The 24,794-nt window shown below is 42.0% G+C and overlaps 1 protein-coding gene across 6 annotated transcripts in view; it reads right to left on the bottom strand.

The window, feature by feature from the left end:
* Positions 1–24,794, bottom strand: part of ARID1B (AT-rich interaction domain 1B) — a gene marked incomplete at its 5' end in the record, with an annotated part of 439,771 nt that overhangs the window by 342,989 nt on the left and 71,988 nt on the right. The window lies entirely within an intron of this gene.

A 24,794-nucleotide genomic window follows, 5' to 3' on the forward strand; every position in this document is an offset into this window, starting at 1 on the left:
TGTTAGGGGATGGATATGTTCATATCTTGATTTTGGTACTCATTGATTTGGTACTCATTCCACTGTGTGTGTGTGTGTGTGTGTATATGCATGTGCATACACCAAACCATCACACTGAGCACTTTAAACATATACAGTTATATTTGTCAATTATTTCTCAATGAAGTGTGCTGGGAGGGGGGAGGAATGAACTACTGCAGAGGGAGGAAAAAAAAAAACAAAAAAATGCTAACTGTCCAGTGTGCCCCCAGGAGCTCAGCACACAGTGATGGAAAGAGTGGTAGAAGGAGAAAGGGAGAGTCAAGGAAGGCTTCAGCCAGGCGGAGTAAACTTGGAGAGGGAGTAGCCCGACCATAACGCTTGGCTTTATGGGTGCCTGGGAGTTCCAGGCAAGAAACAGCCTGTAGGAAAACAAAGAGCCGGGAAACCAGAGCACGTGTGAGGATAATGACAGCAGCAGGTTCGCAGAACAACATCACCAGCAAGGCAGTGGCAGCTGGGGAGGGAAGCTTATGTGGTCTTGTTATTCTGTAAACACCTATTTCTTCCTTGGCCAGTCCCTAAAAAGCTCTGTCTTGCTGAAAGGAAATTATCCATAACTGTCGATCAAGTCTGAAAACAAGACAGGCCAGGAACTGATGGGTTAACCAGATCAGCAAGGAGTCCAAGAAAGGCTGAAACAGGGAAACAGGCTGAAACAGGGAAAACAGGCTGAAACAGGGAAAGGGGCGTTTCTTAAGCACTTAATGCCAGGTCCTGGGCTACCTGCTCCCACATATGAAATCTCATTTGGTAATTACCACTATCTCTTAGTAAGGAGGAAGTTGTAAAACAGACTAAGTGGCTTGCTCCAAATCATTCACCTCAAGAAGCAGCTGATGCTTGTGTCCAGGTTGATTTTACTCCACATCCACTCTACTCCACCTGCCCCGTAATATAGCACTTCAAGGTCTTATGTGTCTTCATACCACATTATAGAAGCATATATATATTATTTTTTAAATCTAAGAACATGGAGAAAAACAAGAAGAAAAAACTTAATTCTTCAAGTGTACATGAGCCATTCAAACACCAAGAAGCCATCAGAAAGAAAGCACATTGTGGTTCCTCAAGAAAGGAAAAAAGAAGTAATTGCTCCTATCACTCCTACTGAGCCCATCACCAGTGGCCCCAGAAGGTACTGGCATTGTAATACGTACGACATTACACCTGCACGGTGACTCTCCCGTACCACCTTCCCGAGGGGGGACAATACAATACTTCCATGTTGGCTATCCCTGTGGTCACTCACTATCCTAAAGACCACAAGCAAATAAGAGCATCTAAGAAGAAAGATATTCTTAAACCAAATTATGTCCTTCCACATGGCACTTACAAATTCACAGAAGGGACAAAATAGTCATTAAGAACAAAAGTGTTGGAGTCAATGAGACCAGGATTCCAATGTTGGTTCCATCACTTCATTATGTGACCTAGAGCAACTTAGCCCCTCCAAGAAACTCTTAGGTCCTCATCTGTGTCAGGCCTTCTCACTGCACCCTGTATAACAATGTTCAAGAGATCTCATTTCCTTCTATTGAGGACCATTTTTTTCTACTGTCCATTGCGTTAGTCAACGAGACCATTCAGTGGGATTCCCTCAATGTTCTATGACTACCTTCATTTCACAAACATTTATTTATCACTCCCTACCTGTCATGCACTATGCCAGCTAGGTGTCTATAAATAAGAGATAGTAAGCCCTACTCTCCAAACATCTGATTTTTCTACACCACTGACTGTAGTTTATATGGGTACATGTAAGGAGCACAGGCTGTGCAACAAAGAAATTATGAAAGCAGTGTTGGTTTCAAGCTTATCTGTATATCGTCACCAATGGGTAGTCTTTCTTTTTCCAGATTAATGATAAGACAGAAAAAACAATCACTTCAATTCTAGTTGTAAAACTTAATGAGATATGCACCAAAGCCCCTTCAAGCATAATGGCAGGAAATCCACAAGTCTAGATATCACAAAACAAGAATGAAAGTCACAAATAAAAAACTGGTTCAGACTTTATGATGGCCGTTTGTTAGAAGTTATTAGAGAATTTTTTAATAGAGACTCATCACTAAATTTTGTTGCAAGATAGGTTTAATGAAGTATTTTAACTACAGGTCTAGAATCCAATGTGATACAATTTTTATTTTTATTTATTTATTGAGGGGGGTGGGGTGTAAAGGGAGAAGGAGAGGAAGAACATCAAGCAGGCTCCACACCCAGGGCAGAGCCCAACCCAGGGCTCAATCTCACGACCCTGACACCATGACCTGAGCCAAAATCAAGAGTGAGATGCTTAACCAAATGAGCCAACCAAGTGCCCAACGTGATAGAATTTTCAAAACTTTCAACATATAGATTATGTTCAAATACAATACACCTAGCAGCCTTTTTCCTATTAGGGGGATATATACCACCATTTTAAGTACTGCTTAAAGTATTTTTATTTTCCCAGCAAGACCCAGAATCCACATTTTTCCACCAGAAGTTCTAAGCTACCACACAGATTCAGCCTTTGACAGGAATTACTTCAAAGCAAGCTCTTCAATAAGTTGCCACCAAAGCAAAAGAAAGTTTTGAAACTACATATATATAAAGGACAATGAATGAAATGAGCCTAGATAATATGTTAAATGGCAAATATATTTGCTCCATATTATCCTGAACCCTGAAGTTCAGATATTTCCAGGTGTCCCTGCCCTCTGGCACCAGGACAGATAAACTGCATTCAGGGTCAGGCAGGGTCTAGCTATAAACAGCCATCAGAATGCAGGCTAGAGCTCCCTGCCAGTCCCATCACTTAACACAAGCCACCACTGGGCCTCAGAACTGGGACTTGCTATCCTACTACAGATTCATCTAGCTGGGAGAAAGAAAGGGGATTATTGAAATTCCCAGGAAAACAGGGATCTCTCTCCAGCCTCTCCCACTGTCACCCCCTAAAATGCAGGATGATCATCTCCATTAGCAAGGGAGTGGGCATCTCAGCCACTGGCTTTCCAACTTCTTCAAAGACACTGTAATCCACAGTGTTAAAGAGCTGGGACCCTCTGGAATGAAGAAGTCAAGTAAGAAGGACAGGAGGAGGAGGAGATGACCCAACCAGTCCACAAGGCAGACTCCTGGAAAAGCCAATATCCGGACTGGCTACCCTCCCCCCACGCCATTTCCATTGCTCCCTGATGGGTAGGGAACATTCGTCAGGGAAATCACTAGTATCTGTAATTATCAACTACTATATCTTATTACATGAATATTAAAACAGTATTAGAAATGACATTTAGATATGCATTTTCAATAGATGTCTAAAGTTCTTAAGTGTGATTTTACTACTAGTTTTCAGAACCAATTTTCCCCCCACAGGAATGTAGCACTTTTCTTCGTCATCTTCTTCTTATTGTTATTTTTTAGGAATCTCAATGGGCACATAAAATCCGACACAAAGAAATTCACTTCATAGCTCACTTTAGACAAATCCATTTCTTCACATATTATCTGACACCCATATTAACTCTTGGTGGTTTCCACACGCATGCCTGTAAGCCTACTAAATGAGTGTGACAAAAAACAGCATACCATGAAGTCTTTATCTGTCCCAACCCCTTAGACAGAGTAATTAGTATACATCACTGGCACTCTTCTTCTTTAGTTCTATTTTCAGATAAATCAAATTTCTGAAGACTAGTGGCTTAAAAATTCATTAATTTCAGCATAAAATTTAGTCAATATTTATAAGACAGTTGTAATCCTCAATGTTTATCTTTAAGTGTAAAATGAATTTCAATTAATGAATACTATTATTCATTTTTTATAGCCAGATGCTAAGCCAATGGAGATAAATGAACTATACCCCCCAAAAAGATGATCATTAAGATACAAAAAAATTTTTTACCATCTTTGTAAGAATTATCATTAGGAAAATAGCTAAAATGACTAAATCTGAGAATCTGGCCACTTCTGACACAAATCTGAATACAGATTTCTAAATCTTCAAATTCTTTTTGAAAAAAATACATCTATATGTACACCCACACACACACACACACACACACACACACAGTACACCTGGTCAAATGAAATCAAAAGTTTCAATTGACAACAGAGATTTAATGCATTTGAAAAGAAAAACTAAATTTATTTTTAAAAGTCATTTAAAATTAGATACCGCAGGCGCCTGGGTGGCTCAGTGGGTTAAAGCCTCTGCCTTCGGCTCAGGTCATGATCCCAAGGTCCTGGGATCAAGGCCCGCACTGGGCTCTCTGCTCAGCAGAGAGCCGCTTCCTCCTCTCTCTCTGCCTGCCTCTCTGCCTACTTGTGATCTCTATCTGTCAAATAAATAAATAAAATCTTTTTTAAAAAATAAATAAAATAAAATTAGATACCCCAATAATCACTATTCTTCACCTGTGCGTCACTTCTTTGATTTTATAATAACCTTGCTCAATTCTTCTTCAAAATCTTTCAATTTCACACTGATTTTTTAAATACCATATTTAAACACGGACAATTAAAACACTGTTTCTAAGTCCTATTTCTAAAGAGACATCATGTACAGTCCTGACTGGTTTTGTGCATGAATACTTAAACTATTTGGTTTTGTTTTGTTTTAAAGCCTTTTCAGGGACACCTGAGTGGTTCGGTCGGTGAAACATCCGACTCTGCGTTTCGGCTCAGGTCATGATTTCGTGGGTCGTGAGAGGAGCCCGCCTCAGCTCCACACTCAGGAAAGAGTCTGCTTGAGAGTCTCTCTCTCTGCCCCTCCCCCCACATGGGCTGGTGTGCTCGCTCTCACTCTCTCTCTCTCTAATAAATAAATACATCTTTTTTAAAAGAGCCTTTCAGAATTTCTAGTCAGTTCTTCATCGTATTACGTTTATAAGCTTAATATTTATCGTACTGCCGTAATGATACAAAAGGGGCACCCAGGCCCATCCAATGACACTAACCAAAGAAACACCATTTCCTCCAGGAAGGAAAAGAAGTGACCGGGCACATTTTTTTCAAGCTCCACTTTATCCAAACCACCCAACATACAGGAAGGGCCACGGGGAAAAGTGATGGAAAGCAGACAGTCCGATGCTCACTCTCTGTTCAGTGCCGACACGAGCACGCACGGGCAGCCGCTACAGCACCTCGCTCGCGGGGAGACGGAGGGTTCAAGGGCGCCCTCCCCGCGGAGCGCGTCGCAGAACGCGAGGTCTGTAGGGCGCCGGGCCGAGCTGCAGAGGCGCGCCGGGGAAAAGCCAGCACCCTGCCACTGACGACGGGGCAACTCACTGTGAACGTTACATTAATTTCTGAAACAAACATTTGTGGGCTTTTCCATCTGTCTTTCTATAAAAGATGATTTCGTCCGCAGAGCAGTTGTATTTTGGCCTCAAAGGCGCAGCGTGAGATTTCGGGTGGGGGGCGTGTGAGCAGTTCGAGACCTGCTGCTCCACTTCCGAGATGAAGCACTATTTTTAAGAAGTCACCCCGGCAAGCGGATTCTCATTCTTATCCCTCATCTTTAAAGACAGACTTTGAGAACACCTAAATGAAAAAATAAAAGCATTCCAAAGCATCATGGAAAACTTCAGAATACTGCCTTCGGACACTCTGCGCAGGCAACAAATGAAATGCACAGACATCAACATAAAATCGTGTCTCTGATAACGACACCATCCAGAAGTCTTCAGCACGTTCAGTGAAAGAATCAAATCTTCCAAGAGAATAGCTCGGTCAGCTTTGCACAGGAAGCGGTCTGTTCACACCTCGCACGCCGTTTACGTGGGGACACTTGTGTCTTAGCAACGATGCCCACGGAAATGGGTGCCAGCGACGCTGTCCCAGGCTCTGCCAGGCCCCTGGAGCAGGGAGGCATCTCTGCTGCTCGGCGCCTCCCGCCGGCTTTCACCTGTCTGCTCGCCAACCCGCGGGGCCAGCCAGGGCTCATGGGGGTCGCACAGGACGGACACCAGTCCCTCATCGCCTACCTCAACGTCCATAAATGTCTTCACGATGGCACTTCAGGCCACCATAAAACTTGCATTTTAACATCCGGCAAGATAAGCTCCTTTGTTACTCTCTCGTACGTCCGGACTGTCATTTGTGCACCTTCTGTTGGTCATCAGAGATCAAAGCTGTCCATCAGAGTGTGTAAGGGGCAGAAGGAGAGGCCACAGAAGGCTGTCCAGCGCAAGCTGCCGAGCGTCGCGTCCTAGGGTGTCTGCGAGCATTTGCAGGACGGCGTGCGGTGGTTTGGGGCTGAGAACACAGCCCGACACACTCCCACTCGCAGGCTGAGAGCACGCTATACCCTTGAAGCGCGGAAGACACGGCCAGAGTGCCGTGATGGGTCATGTGTATATGCAGATAGACACCCATACGGTCGTGTGTATACACATGTTTTTATAGGAAAATATTTCTGAAAACAAATACCATTTTAACAAGTCAGCACTACAGCAGGCCATGCTGAATGGGGTATTCGTGCACACGGAAGACTGTGGCATCTTATAGAAAATAAGATGCACTAAATCACATTTAAAGGAAATAATTTCCATGATGATTGCAAAACCAACTACAATTTCAACTTGAAAATAGTATAAACCATTGAAAAGAGATCACAGAGTACAGACAGTTCTCGCAGCTATTAATTATATTTTAATGTCTGTGACAGTTCTGTTTATGTGCTGGACAGACTGTAACCCACAGTTAAGTCCATATTCACATAAATTACAAAGGTATTTATAAAGTAGCATACATAGGTCAGACCTTCAAATGTAAATGTACTATTTAAAACCTAGAGACTCTGGATAAACAAGGCAGATTCAACACTTAGATTTAGTAGCATTCCCTCCTAAAAACAAAAATGACCGCACACTTCGCTTTTTCATTTGCTTTTTTGTTTGTTTGTTTTTATAAAACAAACCCACAAGAACAGGAACAACAACAGCAACAATTCTGGATGCTAGAAACAGATGGACAATTAGGAACGAACTCAGCCAACGCAGTTGACAAGGCAGAATCTTCAAAAGGCTCAGAGACTGGGGGTACCAGATACCTCTGAGAGCACAGTGGTGGGATGGGGCTATGTGCTGGGAAGGGGGGGGTCTCTCCCACCAAGCATAGCGTCTCCCTCAACCTGGCAGAAACCCAGAGATTTATTCCCGGAGGAAGCGAAAAACAGTGATTCTCCAGAACCACGACCATAAAAGGGCTGTGGTTCAGCAATACCTACTCAATACTGATAAATACTAAATACTCCATACAGCCCTCTTCCCATGGTAAATCTGAGGCCAGTCCATTAGGAAAGATCTAAATATATACTGGAATAGGAGCAGGGGGTGTCCCCAATTCCCCTAAACAGCCCACCCAGCTACGTCACAGTAGATCTTATGATCAGCAAGCCCCGCCACAGCATTTGGACGAGGAAGAATTATTGGTAGCTGAGGAAAGCCTTCAACTGGGGGGAGGGCAAATTCGAAGGCAGTGAAATGATGCAAAACATACTATAATTACTAATATCTCCATGAGATAAAAAATAATAATCCTGAAACGAACAAAATTCTATTAAAACAAAATAAAAAAGAAGAATTAAGAAAAGGAAAAAAGAGAAGGAGGAGAGGCAGGAGGGATGAAGAAGAGTGGGGAGAGAGGCCTAGAAAGAGTCTTGGAAATTGAAAATAAAATAGAATGAAGAACTCTTGCAGAAGCAGGAGTAAAAAGAAAAGGACTAAAAAAATAAGTAGAAAAGATAAGCCCAGTAAGTCCAGTATTGGGTGACAAAGATCCTAGAATGAGAGAAGAGGAAAAATGGGGGGGGGGGGAAGATTAAAAAAAAAAAGTAATTCAAGACATGACCCCAAAGTCGAAAGAGTACACAGGGCAGTGGATAAAAAGGGACTGAGGTGAAATTTAAAGACAGTGGAGGAAGACAAGCCGTGACAATGGTCAGGGAGGGTGGAGAGACAGCTGGAGAGACACAGTGTCTAGAAAGCAACCGCTTCAAAATTCTAAAGGGAAATGATTTCCAACCTGCTATTCCCAGTCGATCTTTAGGGTCATCTATGAGGACAATAAAGACATTTTCAGACATGCAATATCTTCAATTATACTTCCCCACACCATTCCTGAGAAAGCTACTGGAAGACGAGCTGCACCAAGAAAAGAAAGACACCAGATCCAGGAAACCAGAGATGCCACACTGGAAGAGAGGTGGAGGGAAATTCCAAGGTCTCCAGGTGTGTGCGCCAGACACAGGGCAACCCAGAGAGGGCCCAGCAAGCCAGAGGACCTAGCAGAGAGTCCTCTACAAGAAGAAACTGACTGCATGCCCGTTGGAACTGAATGACTTACAACAAAAGGTGGGCAGTTGTGATGGATTAAAAATCCTAAGCAGAGTGAGTGATGAGTACATGTAGAAAATTAAGGAAAAGTCAATCCTTGGCTGGGAGAAAAACAAAGACCTGCACAGGAGGGAGAGCTGTTTACTGCATGGCTCATTTCCGAAGAGAGTTCCCCAGGTCTCAGTAATGTCAACACGACAGCGATCAAACCCAAGTCACAACAAAGGTACACCAAGAGGATGAGCAGGCATGAGCAGGACTCATGCTTGTGGCAAGGAGGGGGGAAAAAAGGACCATTAAATCGTCACCTTAAACCAGAAAGCAGCAACGCAAGGAAATGTCATTCAAAAATATGGAGGCATCCTGGCAGAATCAGCTAAACGAAGGAGTTCAAAGTGGTTGTCTCTGGGGGTGTGAACTGGAGAGAGGAGGGCAGTGACTACTGTTTGCCAAGGCAGATCTTGTAAAACCATTGTCTTTGAAAACCATTCACATCTGTAACCTTGATACAAACAAAAACTTTCTTAAAACTAGGCTAAAAGAAAAGATTAAAGACACTACTAGGAGAGAAGTACAGTATCATAAGCCAAAAAAATGTTTAAAGCCATACTTTATATATTACCATTACTTAGAATCAAGCAAAAAGCCCAGGGGAGGCATTGAGGGTATATTCACTGCTCAAAGCACACTTCTGAAAGACAAGATAACAATTTGTCAGAGAGCGTCCTCTCCTTATCTCCCTCAGAGGGCTGCAAGATTATTAATCTTCAGAACACAAAGAAGTGGAAAACTACAATTCCCAGTATACCCTGCAGCCCATTCAATTACTTTAAGTACATGAGGCTTTGCTATGAGGGAGAAGATTAATTTTAAGAAAATATAGAACTAGTTCTCACAAGCCATTTCTAGCCCACTGTGTTCTACAGACATAATTTTTCCATTCTCCTCTTGAAGAAAAAGAGGAGAGAAAATAAATCATCTGTGAGGGGTTGAACACTATTTTTTAGTTACTTCAAAGAACAATTTCAAGTTGATAGCCCTGAAAGTCTAGGAACACAGAATGTTTGAACTAGCAAGAAACTGAGAAGTCCAAGAATCTCTTCTCCCTGCTGCAAGCCGCACACACCCAATTGTGCAGATGAAGAGCCCATGGCTCAGAGAGGTTCTGTGCCCAACGAAAATGCTCAGGAGCTATGTGTACCATGGAGAGCAGAATAACTCACTTATCATCCATCAAACTGAAAACACATTTCTGGCAATTACTGTATGCACAAGGAACTGTACACACTGTATGCACACGGAACTGGGATATTCATTAACCTAGGCTCCTTTTGCTATTCCAGACTTTTGGTAAGTCACTTAATATTTTTATTGCCTCAGTTTCCCCATCTATGAAATGAAGATACAACCATCCAATATTTCACAGAGAAGTTTATGAGAATGGAGTAGACATGTTTCTTTAAAATTCTTAAAGAAAAAAAAAATACAGACAGAATACTATCCTCAAATATACAAACTAACACAACCAAGTCAAACTCAGTATATCCAAAATCATACCCATCATCATTCTCCACAAAACTTGCCTCTCCTTTTGTACTCAGGCTCTTGACCACTGGAACCAAAGTCTTCTCTTCCAACCAAAGCAGGAGCGTGGAGTCGTCTAAGACCTCCTCCTCTCACATGCCCTACCCTCTTACCCCAACATAATCAACCTCCGTGCCCCACGCCCACTTTACCTTCGATGCAGACTTAAAGTTATAAATGACAGGTTAGTCATTTCAGGGTGTAACAGAATTATCATAAATCAAGTGGCTTATAAACAAGAGAAATTTATTTCTCACAGTTAGGGAGGCTGGGACGTCAAAAATCAAGGACACCAGTTTCAGTGCCTGGTGAAAGCCCGCTTCCTGGTTCATGGTCAGACGCCTTCTCACTGTGTCCTCACATGGGAGAGGGGGCAAGGGAGTTCTCTGGGATCGTTCTTACAAGGACACTAATCCCATTCATGAGGGTTCTGTCCTCATGACCTACGCACCTCCTAAAGGCTCCTCCTCCTAATACCATCACCTGGGGGCTAGGTGTCAACACAGGAATTTTGTGGGGACATATTCAGTCTCACCTTTTTTATCCCTACATTACAAATCGATGGGGATCCTGCTTTATTCTGCTCAGAATAGGCTGTTCTCTCTCTCAAGGTTCTTTCTCTGTGAGTCCTTCTTCCCCACCACGCACTGGGGAGAAAATGATCTGACTAAAATGCTCATTGCCAAGGTCTCCTTCTCTTCCCCCTTAGAATGAGAAACGCTCCATTTTGCTTACAGGATCAAGTCAGGCTTCCCAACTTGGCATTCGGAGCTCTCCGTGGCCCAAGCATCCCTCCCAGCATCACCTCAAGTGAGCTGCTCACAAGCAACTCAACGAGTTCACCCCACCTTGCCCCCCTCGTGCTATACTGTCTGCCTGAAACACGGGGCCCACCTTTTCTTTAAATGACTTGTTCATCTTATGAAACTCCACTCATCTTCTGATCTAAGTCATCACCTGTTCGCCCAAGTCCTCCTAAGACCACAAGCTCCCTGGGGCGTTAAGGAAGTAACTCAGCCAGACCTGCAACTGCCGGGCTCCCGCACCAGGCTGGCACAGAGCCGGCGCTCACGGGTGCAGAAGGCCTCGGCGCACACTCAACAATCTACCCGTCCCACCTCCTTTCCTTCCTTCACTCCTCAGACCACCGCAATTTAGCTAATCCTATCAAATCACAGCAACAACCACCAAAAAAAGTATCTCTGGCCACTTCTTAATCCTTTCCTCTCGACTCTCCCGCAGCACTGGACACTGCTGGCCCCTCCACACTCCTCTGCACGGGCCCTGCCCCCAGCTCTCTCAGGGCACAATTCTCTGGCGTTCGCTTACTGCTCTGCCTTCTTTACCACACCTGCTCACTCCCTCCTCGATCTCCTGTTTTGCCATTCACCTCTTCAGCACTTGGGTTCCAAGGTTCACCCCCCCTCCTCTTTTATACTCCTTAGGCAACGCCCATCCTTTCCAATGGCTTCTACTATGAACCTACAATTCTGATTCTCAACCCAGGTTCCACAGGGTCCAGGACCGCCCCCCCCCCCGAAAAAGTAAAATAAACCCACTGGGGGTGGGCTCACCACGTACACTTTGTTCAAGTTTCCTAGTTGATTCTAAAGCGATGCCAGGACTCAGAACCAATGAGCCACACCACAACTTTAGAATGGACCCTCAGGATTCTACCTTCAGTGTCCACAACTGCCCTGACCTGTATTTCCGACAAATTAAAGATCTGTACTTCCTGCAGGCTACCACCATAAAACCAAAGTCCCTGTCTTCTCTCAGATCTACTGCCCCTCCTCTGTTTCTATAGCGACATCTAATCAGATGCCCAAAAGCCCTCCCTTGCCTTACCTGAAGCCTGGTTACTAAGATCCATGAACTCAACCTATTTAATGCACCTTTCGCCTACCTCTCAGGCCCTGACAGGGTCACACTGATCATTCACCCTTCTTCAGGGCCCCCTGTCCAGTCTACTCTCCACACGCAAGCAATCACCTTTTGGCATACAAATGTCATCGTTCCTCCCAGCTTAAAACTTCCTACAAATACAGAAATCGCTCCCATGCAGACATGGCCAAATTCAAATTTCTTGGAATGGTATATAAGACCATTCACATTCACAACCTTTGTCTAATCTACTTTCCCAATCCAAACTTGTCTTGCATTCTCCAATGCCTTCAGCCCTATGAGAATCACAGGACGCTTCAACATACCTTTCAAGTTTAGGATTATAGAACACTGAATATGCTATTTCCACTGCCAAGGACATGAGGCACACACACACGGTTCAAATGCTACCTACCTTCCTGCCAAACCTACCCACTTTAGCCTCCACAGAATCACTGTCTCCCTCCTGGGATTCTCACAGCTTTTCTGCAGATCTCTATCTTACTAATGACCACACAACATAAGGGTGTTGGCACACCTGCTCTCTGGCTCTCCACGTGCTCTGTGAGAGCCTAGAACATACATCTTTGTTCCAAAGCAAGTTTTTGTTATGTTAGAAAAATTATGAAACGTCGGTTGTACAAAAGGCAAACACCCCGGCACAAACGGTGTACTTAAATAGACCAATGATTCTAAAGAGACTCAGATGATCGTAGGCTAGAAAATAGCACACACACCTCCCCCCACCGCCAAAAAAAGAGACAGAGAGGGAGGGAGGGAGAGAAAATTTCTGTTTTCAGTTCTCTGTTCTAATTATGAAAAGCATAGAATGCTGTTCCTCAAAAAAATCAATTATAGACATCTTAACTAAATATCTTTTGTGGGAATTACCAAATTCTCCATTATATGGAAGTCAGAACCATCATTCTGTCAAATGAAGACTGAAATCCTTTTCTTCTCTTAAAATCATCCCCAAGTAAATGGAAGAGTAAAACTACAGCTTGGTGTGGATGTTAGATAATTAACTTGCAGGAAGATCAAAATTTACAGCTCTGGACTACGCTAATACTATCATTTCATCTTACTACCTTTTTATTGGCATCAGTCCCATTTTTTAATGGTCTTCTTGTTCCTGACTATTAGAAATTATTGGCAGTTTACACTAACAGGCTTCCGTCATGTTTCATTTCCAAATCCTATCGTGGCCGTTCACTCCAATCAAAACCAAAATAGATCAATTTTTAAGATGAAAAAAAGGGGGACATTAAAAAAATAAATTATGCAAGCAATCCAAAATCCTTCCGATAGGATCTATAATAAATTCTGAACATCAAATAAGATTGTAAAGAACTATTAAATCATTAAATACATGCTACACCCATTTCAGAAAATGAAATTTGAGAACACAGCATTCAAAATTTGTAAGAAAGCAAATTTTTCTGCATAACAAAATGTATCTGTAAGTATGGGTGCTTTTACTCACATTGTCTCACTTATGCCACAGGCAGAGCTTGTGACTTACTGGGCAGGGAGGTGAAATGCGGAATGTTTTCATGGTTTATCGGATTCTCAAATTCAAATCAGTACTGTGCCCGGCTCTTACAATTAAACAGTCTCCCTATACCCCCACCCCCTTTTAAAAATTAGGATAAGACCAAATGGCTGAAACAACTCCTGCTGCATGCAATTATGTAACTAGACAAGAAGGGTGTGAAAGTTTGAATGAAAATATTAGAAGTGACAGCTTTCCACCTCAGTCTCTCTGTGCCCTCTTCCAAACTGCAGGGAGCAGATGGTAATTTTCAAGCACATTTAGACCAGGCTTGGAAGGACAACTCAGTGATAAAGAAATAACTGCACAGGGAAAAAAAAAAAAAAAAAACCACCAACAACCACATGTTTTGCAACCTACAGTTTTTAATCTAGAAAAGCTTTAGTATCGGTTAACACAAACGGAAAAGCTGCCACACGCACAGTTCCATATAAAATGCTGGTATATAAATTATAAAATAAATTTTTAACAGTTTCCTTTTCACATTTGCACTAGAGTATGCCATTAAATACGGAATGTTGAATGGGGGGAAGAGCCCCAAACCAAAATCGAAACGTTACAGACGTCACTAAACAAGGACTACTAACTCCTCCCGCACTCCATCTCTCCGTGGCCAAAAACTAAGGCAGAGGGTGACCACGCCAACGGCAGCAACAGCAGTCCTGCTCTCCAGCATAAGAGCCCACCAGGTCTGAGGCAGGAAGTTTAAAGGATAACAGGAAAGGAACAAATCGACACTCTTGATTCATTTTTATTACAAATACAGAACCGACCGCCGCACTAGTGAAGGAACAGAAAGCCACTTGCCTCCTCTTCTCTTGAAGCCACATTAAAAAGACAGAACACAAAAGCAGCTCCAGAACAGGTGACCAGCCCCTCTGTCAGGGCCCCTCTCCCAACCTCCAATTTCCAGTTCGAAGAGAAATTTCAGAAAAAGGCTCTCGTCCACATGGACGGCCTCGCGGTGCCAACAAATAGCGATGCTCGGACCAGGAGTGCCTGGCGGAACCCCACACCAGACGTTTGGAGTCAGGCCAAGGCCACACCAGGGCCCCTGCTTCTACCCACTGGGCCACCTGTCCTTTAATTTCAAGTGGCTTATGCCTGGTATTTAAGCTTCGCAGTAGCTACACACTGCCTGGACGTGGGGAGGACACGAGGGCTCGGACGCTCTCCCGAAATCGAAATCGTGGGTAACAGAAAGAGAGCACATGGTTTGGTCTTCGGAAAACCTACGGTCAGCCTTTGACACTTCTAACTGTATAACCTTGAGAATGTTCCTCAACCTGGGCCTCCACTCCCTCACCTGGAAAACGGTAACACCGCCAGCACCATCTAACTGGGCCATTACAAGGTTCAAGCAAGAGTACGGGATGCAAAAGCACTTAGCCAAGCATACTAACCTTACTAAGGCCATGTTCTAGCTGTTGGGATGCTTCAAGCAAGGCCAGGGCAGGAAATACAAGTTTCCCTCAATCTCAGCTGCTAGCACAGGACACCACAGACTCAACCATAAACCTTTCTGGGCCATTACAACCGTGTAGTAAATCAGAAGTCAGAGACCCCAAATTTCAATCTCTTGGTCATTCAGTTTAGATACTGCCTCAACCATTTTTCTAATTTTCTTCCCCTTACATTTTATGCTACAGGGTCAACAAAATATGACTGACATATTTTACAATGAAGCAGACCAGTGAGTTTTACACAATAGGGGTTACTAGATCTAAGCATTTTAAAAGCTGACATCATTTCTTTTCATGTGTGTATGAGAATACACACACACACACACACACACACACAACATGCAATAAATGGGCTACAACTCATACATAAACATATACACAAACATAACATACACGGCTATTGGAAAGCCAAAGAGGACCATCCTCGGAGGAACAAAGCCCAGCGCTGGGGAGGCAGCGTGGCAAAGCGGTGAAGAGTCTGGAGCAGCTCTAACTGAATTCAGTTCCGACATGGCCACTACAAGAAGTGGGGAAAGGGACTTAACCTCTCTGCGCCTGGGTTTTGTCATCTGTAAAATGGGATGGCGGTATATACCCCATGGAACTGCTAGGGAGATGAATGAGTTAATATATGCAAAATGCTAAAAACCACATGTGGCACACAGAGGGGTGCTGCAAATGTCCATACCGTAATTCAGTGCGTCCTGAAAAGTATAGATTATACAACAATCATGTACACATGGATAGATGGTTCTATACACTCATAGAGCTGAATGTATTTGTTTACACATACACACATCTTTCCATATGGTATCTGCAACTTGGTTCAACATGAAGCAACATAAGCTGAGTGTCTGCCCTGTGCCGGGCACTGTTTGAGGAGCTCAATACATATGAACAGGATTAATCCTCATAATCAGCCGACAAAGAAACTAAGGTCCAGAGTGACTCCAGAACCCACTATCTTTTCCACTATGTGTCATCAGTCTACACGACCACAGTTGTAATTATAATACGTGAACACTGATTATAGAACCAAATTTTTTCCTTACAAATCAGATAAGAGAATAAGCCATAATATTCATATTATTTTCAAATGTTGCCTTTTTTATAACAATACCATAGCATCTCTAAGGATCCAAGAGAGTAGTCATCTGGTTTCTATAATCCAGAGTCAATTTCTCTGATATAAATCAGTAGATTATATATTCCCATCTCTAACTGTGGGATTTCAAATACACACACACACACACACACACACACACTTTCACATAACAGATTTAGGAACCTGTTTGAAAGGCTGGACTGTTTTGATGAACTGAAGGATGCGTGGTGTTAACCAATATTCATATAGCTAGCTTACTGCTTGACTTGATTAACGTTTCACCATAATTATAAAGTGATTATTTTATAACTTTTATCGGAAACACTGCCTCAAATAGGTGATATTTTGTCAAAACAGAGAACTAAAAAAGAAAAGTAAACATATAGTTCAGTTAAGCGATTATTCATTTGTGAAATAAATACCAGTTAAACCAGGACAACATGTGAAACACACAGAAGAAACAGGTCTGCTGTACTATTGACCATAATCACATGCTCTATTTTAACATACATATTCCACAACAGCCTGTATACCACAGAATGCAAACCTGTACGTATGCACTTGTATACAATATTTTTGTTGCTAAAGTTCACTTGCAGTGTAAATTCCCAGCTTTTGAAAATTAAAGAGCAATTTGCTCATTAACTTGCTGTTAATGTATCACCAACCCTCCCTGAAAAATTCCCGCTAATTCTGAATAATAATTTAAATATTACAAACTTGTTCTTCAAAAATTGGACATCATTCCCAATCTCCCTGACCCATGTTCCTTTATCCCTTCCTGCTAAATTAAGCTGCCACTGATGACGTTACTTTTACTTCTGACACATACTCCATTCTATATGAGAAGCATCCGCCCCTTCCCTAACAGCCCTGAGCTAGTAGTTATCAATAAAAGTCTTATCAAATGGGTCAACTAGATAAGAAGTGTCTAATGGTTACCTGAAAGTTAACAGGACAAAGCAATGAAAGAAACAAAACCCATATTACCACCTAACAGGTTTTGTTAATTTATTCTGATGGTCCTGTTTTTGTTTTAATTATTTATGGTAATTACAGCAGTTAATGTGCTGTACCATTTTTGCAGAAAAAATGAATTCTCAATATAATAAAATCTTCCCAAATCTTTCACTGTCTCACCTGTGCCCAATATACTCAAACACAACAACCAGATCACATCATGTCAGTTGACTTCTGGGGTCAGAAACACTGACTAGATCATTTGAGGGAAGGTGGAAAGGAGAGTTGAGTCCTCAGTCATTTACATCATTCAGATCTAAAGCACAGGAAATAGAACAGTCTAGATTTTTAGATTTCCTCAGTCCTGAAACAATTTGTGTCTATTCTGAGATGTGCCCCAGTACCTTGGGCCTGAAGAGGCTGCTTAATAAGCCTGAAGTACTGAACCACTCAAATCAGCATGCTCTCCTACTCCATCAGCCCTGACCCCTGCCTCCCACATTCCCAAAGGGTCTCTAAACTGCCTCAGGTATGGAGGGTAAGGATTTCCACAGAAAACCCCCAAATAAGAATTAACAATCACTCAAGCCCCCAAAAACACCATTTCGAAAACACTATTTCAAATACATTCTAGCTCATCATGGCAACTGTGTTCAATTATCAGGAAAAGAAAGAGAGGAGAAGAGAGGAGAGGTGAGGAGAGGAGAGGGGAGGGGAGGGGAGGGGGGAGGGGAGGGCAGAGGAGGGGAGGGGAAGGGAAGGGAGAAAGAAAGAAAGAAAGAAAGGAAGGGGGGAAGGAAGGAGGGAGGGAGGGAAGGAAGGAAGGAAGGAAGGAAGAAAAAGAAGGGAAGAAAGACAAAGGGGGAAGTTAGCTAGCTAGCTTTGGTTCATAAATTGTTAATGTCATAATTCACAACTCACTGAAGAACCATATGTTTTGTGAAAACATTCAAAACAACATTTTCACACACATACATTGTGTGTGTGTGTGTGTGTGTGTGTGTGTAAGTAGGTGTGTGTATGTATGTGTGCATGTATGTGGAGTTCTGTGAGTTCTACTGGCAAATTCTTTACATGTATCATCTCATTTAACCCTCATAAAAACCTATGGAGGCAGATAGTAATACCAGACCCATCTTAGAGATGCAGAAACCATCTCTCACAGGTTAAGACTGAGCTTGAGAGCTCAAAAGCCAACGGGAAGGAGTGTGAGGGTAACACAACATAAGGGCAACTGTGCTGGCAAATCCAGAGAAACAAGGAGTCAGACCTTCATCCTACCATCAAATGCCTCAGCAGAAGAACAAATAAGCAGGCTTCTGACAGCCTCCAGCTCTACCTACCCCAACCCACAGGGTGACCTGAAAGTAGACCAAAGCCTCCGGAGAAAATACCGGGGCCCGAATTGACCAACTTTGGGATCTACCATTAGGGCCCATTATCATGCCCCAAGTGGAAAGAAAACTCATCAAGACAATCCTAGGACTCTGAATGAAGAAAATGACAAGACTGTCTTAAAGAATATATAAAAGTATTTCAAATCACTTCCATATAGACTTTGCTCTAGTCTCACAACACATAGGACACAGGCTGATTTAATGGCTATAATTCCAACGTGTTAAGACTTAAAGCACAGGTATAAACCCGGAATTCTGAAGTTCTAATTTCTAATCCAGTCCTTAAGTTCTATAAGATCATAAAGTACTACCCTATACTATGGTCCTGGTAGGTGTGTCAAACAGACTGCACGTGTGCCAACAACGCATACAGTACATTCCTCAAGGTAACATTAAAGGTTTCTAGGTATTTTCCCTTCTATCAGCATTATAACGAGATTCTGCTGCATTTTTACATTAAGCTCAGAAAAGCATAAGGAAGGTTTGGGTTTTCAAGCCTAAATCTGTTTGGTAAACCTCTCTTTCTCTGTTCTCCCAATTAAATGGAGGAGGAAGAAACACTGAGTATAAAAACTCAACTGTAAATGAAAAGAAAGAACCTAGTCTCTAGGAAAGTCTTATCTCTGGGAACCCTAATGATTATATCTGAAAGCTTTAAATCACAGTAAAGCATAGCTCACAGGCATGGGAAAATATAAGTCATTAGCTATTAATAGAGACAGAGAGCCAATTGTTGTAATTAAATCATAGTTTAATTTTCTGTATAATCCTGAGTTAGTCTTGACATGTTTCCTTGTGGTCAGTTTTAGAAAAACATCTGCTAATGGTAAAATTCTGAGTTCAGAGAGAAAAAAAAAAAAATTATATCCTTCTGGCTGGAAAAGAGTCATAGTCGTAGAAGTCTAATTTTTATGAAAACATTGTATTAATAAAGCCCAATCACTGGCTCCTAAATTTATTTTTAAGTTAAAAGAGACTTAAACACAGAAACCAACTGAATTTATGAAGGCTACTACAAACTGAACAAACAAAATATTCTCAATCAAAGTCCCCACATGCTTATGCCAGAGATAAAGAGCAGAAATGGAACGTTCCCCGATTTGGAAGAAAATATGTAAATAACAAGGATCTACACAACTGGAAATGTCCCTTTTCCAGACTAACCTAACACTTAGAGCTAACAACTGCTCTGCAATACCTTCAAAGGAAAAGCAGCTGATTCCCAGCCCATGGGTATCCATTTACTGCCAATTTTGCTAAAGATCATTTAGCTGACTACGACTCAAGCCCAGAATTTTTTAAAAAGCCACATCAGCTCTGAACATGTGCTGGGCTTTTTCATTATTGTAGTACTCTACATGAAGGGCTCGATCAATAAATACTCAAATAAATTAACTGTGCAAGAAGTTTACTGTACTTCGTCACGTGAATGCTGAAACAGTAATTTCAACTAACAATCTTTGCAAAATTCCATGTTGCGCGGTGCAGGCCCAACTCGAGCCCACTCCTGACACCCTACAGCTATAAATTATCTCTGGAGCTTGGAAGGGAAAGCTAGGCCAGGTCTGAAATAGCACAGCAGTTGGACAGTTCCAGCTTGGAGAAAGCAAACCCTGCAATAACCTAGATCCGCAGCCTACAGGAGTCTAATCCACCGTCACAGAGAGAACAGGTCCTTTCCAAAAAACATCTTCCTTTAGAAAATACACTCGTTATTTTTACTTCTTCAATATACAATTAAATATGGGAGTGTCAAAAGCAAACCGGAAAACAGAAGCTGCAGAATAACAAGGAACAAGCCGAATCCTTAAAGACGGGATGGTATTTGCAGAAAAAAAGAGGGTGTATGCTTCCTTTTCAAAGTCAGAAGCTCTGAGTCCCCTTTCCAGGCTTCTGAGGACTGAGGAACAGCCCCGACTGCTGGAGGGGGCCCTGGCATACACAGAGAACCCAAGGTATCAGACTCTTTCTGTATGTAAGAGGAACACTGAAGGAACCAGAGCTCGTGCAGGGCAACATGGTAAGGATAATACAACCACACAGAACACGTAGTGAACTGTGCCCCACGCTGTTAACAAAAATTTGTTAGACATATATGCAAAATTCTAGAGATGCATATAAAACCTTGTTAACCAGTTTTTATCTCTGGATAGAAGAACTATGCAGGGATTTATGTCTCAATCCTTGTTACATTATCTGGACATTTTACAGAAAATACCTATCATTTCTCCTGTCAGAGAAAAAAAAAATGTAAGCCATTTTCCCTTTTTTCATTTTTTAATTCAATGTGGCTTCAAAGAAAGATATGTAAGTTTAGCATCTTCAAGTCGCTGGCTTTCAAACATGTCTACTGAGCCCCAGACCATTTAGAGTAAGACAAAAGCAAAAACAAAACCCCCCAAAAAACAGCTGCAAGGAATACAGCAAAACTAGTTATCTGACATAGGCCTTAAATAGGTCACGCTGATCAAATTTAAGTATACAATTCTTTCTACTCAGCAAAAATTCCAAAGTGATATTAACTCTAACTTTAATTTTCTTTTTTTTTAAAAAAGATTTATTTACTTACTTATTTCAGAGACAGAGAGAGCACAAGCAGGAGGGGCAGAGCGAGACACAGTCTCATGCAAACTTCATGCTGAATGCAGAGCCCAAAGCGGGCCTTGACCCCATGACCCTGACATCAACTGAACTGAAACCAAGAGTGAGATGCTTAACCAACTGCATCACCCAGGCATCCCTAACTTTAATTTTCAAAGAGGAAAAAATACAAAAACTTCTTGTGTGTTAAATATTTATTAGTAGAACTGTACCAATTACAATGAGGAGTTTTTCATTAAAAATGACTATATTTTAAGTTAAGGGATTGTTAAACCATGTTTCCATTCACCCTACTCTACCTCACATGACTTTGCACACTTGGAGGCATTTATGGCTTCTAACCCCAGTCAAATCCCCAGCTACCTAGGGATGGAAACGGTCATATTTTGTTGAGTACTTTACACAGAACAAGGTTCAACAGATTACTCACCAATGGACACCATCCACTTTCTAGACTTTAAGTTAGTTGTCATGTGACTACAAAATCAAAAAGAACACACAGGCAAAGAATAAACTCAAAGAAGTTTCCCAACATTAAGGGCTACAGTACAGATCATAAAACAGAAGGAACTAGTATTCACAGCAAACAGATTATGTTTATCATTTTATCAGCCATCTATTATAAAACGCAAGCAAAACTTCTAAATTTTCAAAGCTGTTTCATGTAAAGCTTTTCAGCTGCAGATTAAAGACTAAAGGAAAAAGTCAAATGACAAAGACGTCCATTTTCGAACAAAAACTAACCCTCAGGGACTTACCGCTCACCCCTCCAAACTGCAGTTTACCTAGAGTCCTACTTTTTTTTTTTTTTTTAAAGATTTATTTATTTATTTATTTGACAGAGGTCACAAGTAGGCAGAGAGGCAGGCAGAGAGAGAGGAGGAAGCAGGCTCCCTGCTGAGCAGAGAGCCCGATGTGGGGCTCGATCCCAGGACCCTGAGATCATGACCTGAGCCGAAGGCAGAGGCTTTAACCCACTGAGCCACCCAGGCGCCCCGAGTCCTACTTTTGATAATACAGAAAAAGGATACTTGTTGCAAAGCAGAAGACCAGGGAAAGTTGGGTTCTTGGGTTTTGAATGTCTTCCTCCTATTACAGGAAAACAGACCCTGACTCTTTGACCCTCCAATTTTACTTCTAGGAATTTATCTTAAAGAAATACTTTCATGAGGATACAACTGTAAGAGAACACTCTTTGCAACGTCATTTGTCACCGTTAAATACTGGCATGAACCCAAATATCCCCCGATCAGAAATCTAGTTAAACAAATGGCAGTATATCCATACAAAGGAATATGGCCCAGCACTATGAATGTGCAAACACAAAGAAAACGTCTAAGATTCATTAAGCGAGAAATGCTAGCTGCAGAAAATGTGTAACACTGCATCATTTTAAAACTTTACTTAGAAGTACATACAACAGACTTGTTACCCTGACGTGATTTCAGAGACTTTTTAGACTTTTTACCATTTCTGCATTAAGCATTTTCAAAGCATGTTTAATCTTTAACAAGCAGTACTTTATAATGGGGGGTGTGGGGAAGAGAATAGAACTATTTTCCCATTCCCCTCAAAATGTGAAGTTCAGCATTTTCCAAGAAATAAAGCAGAAACACTTGTGGGCGTGTGCACCTTGGTTATTAAAAAATACCACGTGTGCGTACAAGATCTGGAAGTGGTCCCTACTCATTCAGCCTACTAACGCCCCTGGAGTCATGAAGATAAGAGACATTAAAAGTAAGATTGTTCCTATGGATTTCCCAGCCTACAAAATAAGGAGTCCACAATATGAATTTATAAAAGCCACTTATACTTTAGAGACAGTTCCTCCAAAAGAAAAACATTTACATAGTTTCTTATGAGAATTCCAACCTGAAAAAGAATGCTGGAGATGTCTGGGATCACCGGAACCTCTAAGATAAGAATATGGACTGACCAGCAACACAGGGTCCACTCATACAGCGTTCCAGCGTTCTCCAGATTTCCCACCACATGTCCCATCTTTTCTACTTTCAGAAAAAGAAGTGAGGATTCAAAATGGGAGGGCGGTAATTAGGGACAGTCCGGTATATAAACTGGTACAGTTCTTTGTTCATCAACTCTGCTGCACGTCAGCAAAACGTTTTCTCCTCGTGATCAGCAGCCCTGGGACAAGTAACTATGTGCTAAAACTTGTCCAGCCCTGCCTGCTCAAACACAGCCATGCAAGGATACCTCAAGTTCGGACAGATACCACTTTGTGCAAAAACATCCGCAGGAGTATTCCAAAAAAGACAGCAGTGATGTTTCAGCAAACCGGGTGTCAAAAAGGTGCTCTCATGCATTTTTAATTCACAAGAGAAAGCGAACGATTGTCCTTCAATCATCAGTGTCAGGGCCAACGACACGGTTTCCCTTCCTCGGGGTCTGCACAAACTGTTACAATCAGCTTACTGCCTACTCGCTCTGTAAAAGCTTTAACAAAACAAAACAAAACCGAACACCCCCTCCCTCCCTCACCCACACAAATATTTGTCTTTTTCTTCTTTTTCCCCTTCCATCAAGTAGTGAGTAAGAAAGGAGGGAGAAAATTAATGTGATTGTCTCCTCTTCAGGCCAGAAAAACATACAAAGATGGTTAAGAGTTTACACAGAGTAGTGTTTAAATTTTGACTCTTCTGAACCACGTCTAGGCAGAGACTTCTATGGAATTCACATTCTGCTATTTAATATTTTTAAGTCGTAAGCAGAAGATCACACATTGTGACTACTAAAGGTTATGGCCTGAAAATTACTTTAATGAAAATTCTGTAGCATCATTCTTACATCCCCCAATTCTTCACCAGGGTTTAATAACAAAACAAAGCAATGTGTCAACGGCATTTATTACTTTAACCCTAAGGTTTTGGTGTACGAAACAGCATCCAGAAAAGCCAGGAGAGAGAACAGGAGATAAAAATGTTTTTCTAGGTACTCTTAGGGAAGAACTATGAAAATAAATGAAACCCTCCGAAGAAACTAAGCAAGAATTTGGAATGAAAAGTAGCAAGCATAATCCCAAGGAAATTCCGGACATAATTTAGGATAAATGCCACTGGACACAGAAGACCAGAAATGAAGACTAAATGTCCCAAATTTGTTGACATTTAATAAACATGTTTCTCTAGGAAGCCGGGGCTCAATTAATTAGTTAAAGTATATGTACTTAGGCACTGAAGTTTTCTCCCTAGCAGATGGTACAACAGGCTTCAAAAATAATGGGAAAATGTACTCGAAGTTGTCTCCTTGGTTCGTTTAACAAACAAGTCACCAAAAGCTATCAGAGAGGACGCTGGCATCAGATTACCCTTCTATTTTGTTTAGGATGACAGAGCTAAGACAGGATGGGGGGTGGGGGGGCCTCCCAAGCCAGCAAGGACCCTACCCACAGGGCGACTCCTGCCCCTCCCCCCAGTGCTAAGCTCCATTCCCAGGCCAGACAAGGCTATAAAAACCCTGGCCTTAGGCCAGCTGGCAAGACCACACACCGGGTATTTTTAACTTAAGGGGGCTTGAGGATGAGGCCAACACCATTGCACCAAAATGTTCAGGGAAGAGTATCAGCCTCCAGCCAGGATGGTGGGCTATATGTACGATCTTGTTCCTGAGGATCCTAATTACCAACTGGTGACTTAATAGTGATGGAGACGTAGAGAGATAAGGCTTGTGAAAGCTGAGGGAAGCAGGCAGATACTCATTGTGCAAGCGCACGATCGCTTCCAAAGACTATACATACGGTTACATAAACAGCAACGCGAACACCAGACACTGGCCAGAGAAATCGGACTCTTATTTTTTATTCCTGACACATAAGTCTACAAACTTGACTTTTGTTCTAATTACCCTAACAGTTTGCTGTTGTTG

The sequence above is a fragment of the Martes martes genome (assembly GCF_963455335.1).
Source record: "Martes martes genome assembly, chromosome: 6".
Classification (NCBI taxonomy): domain Eukaryota; kingdom Metazoa; phylum Chordata; class Mammalia; order Carnivora; family Mustelidae; genus Martes; species Martes martes.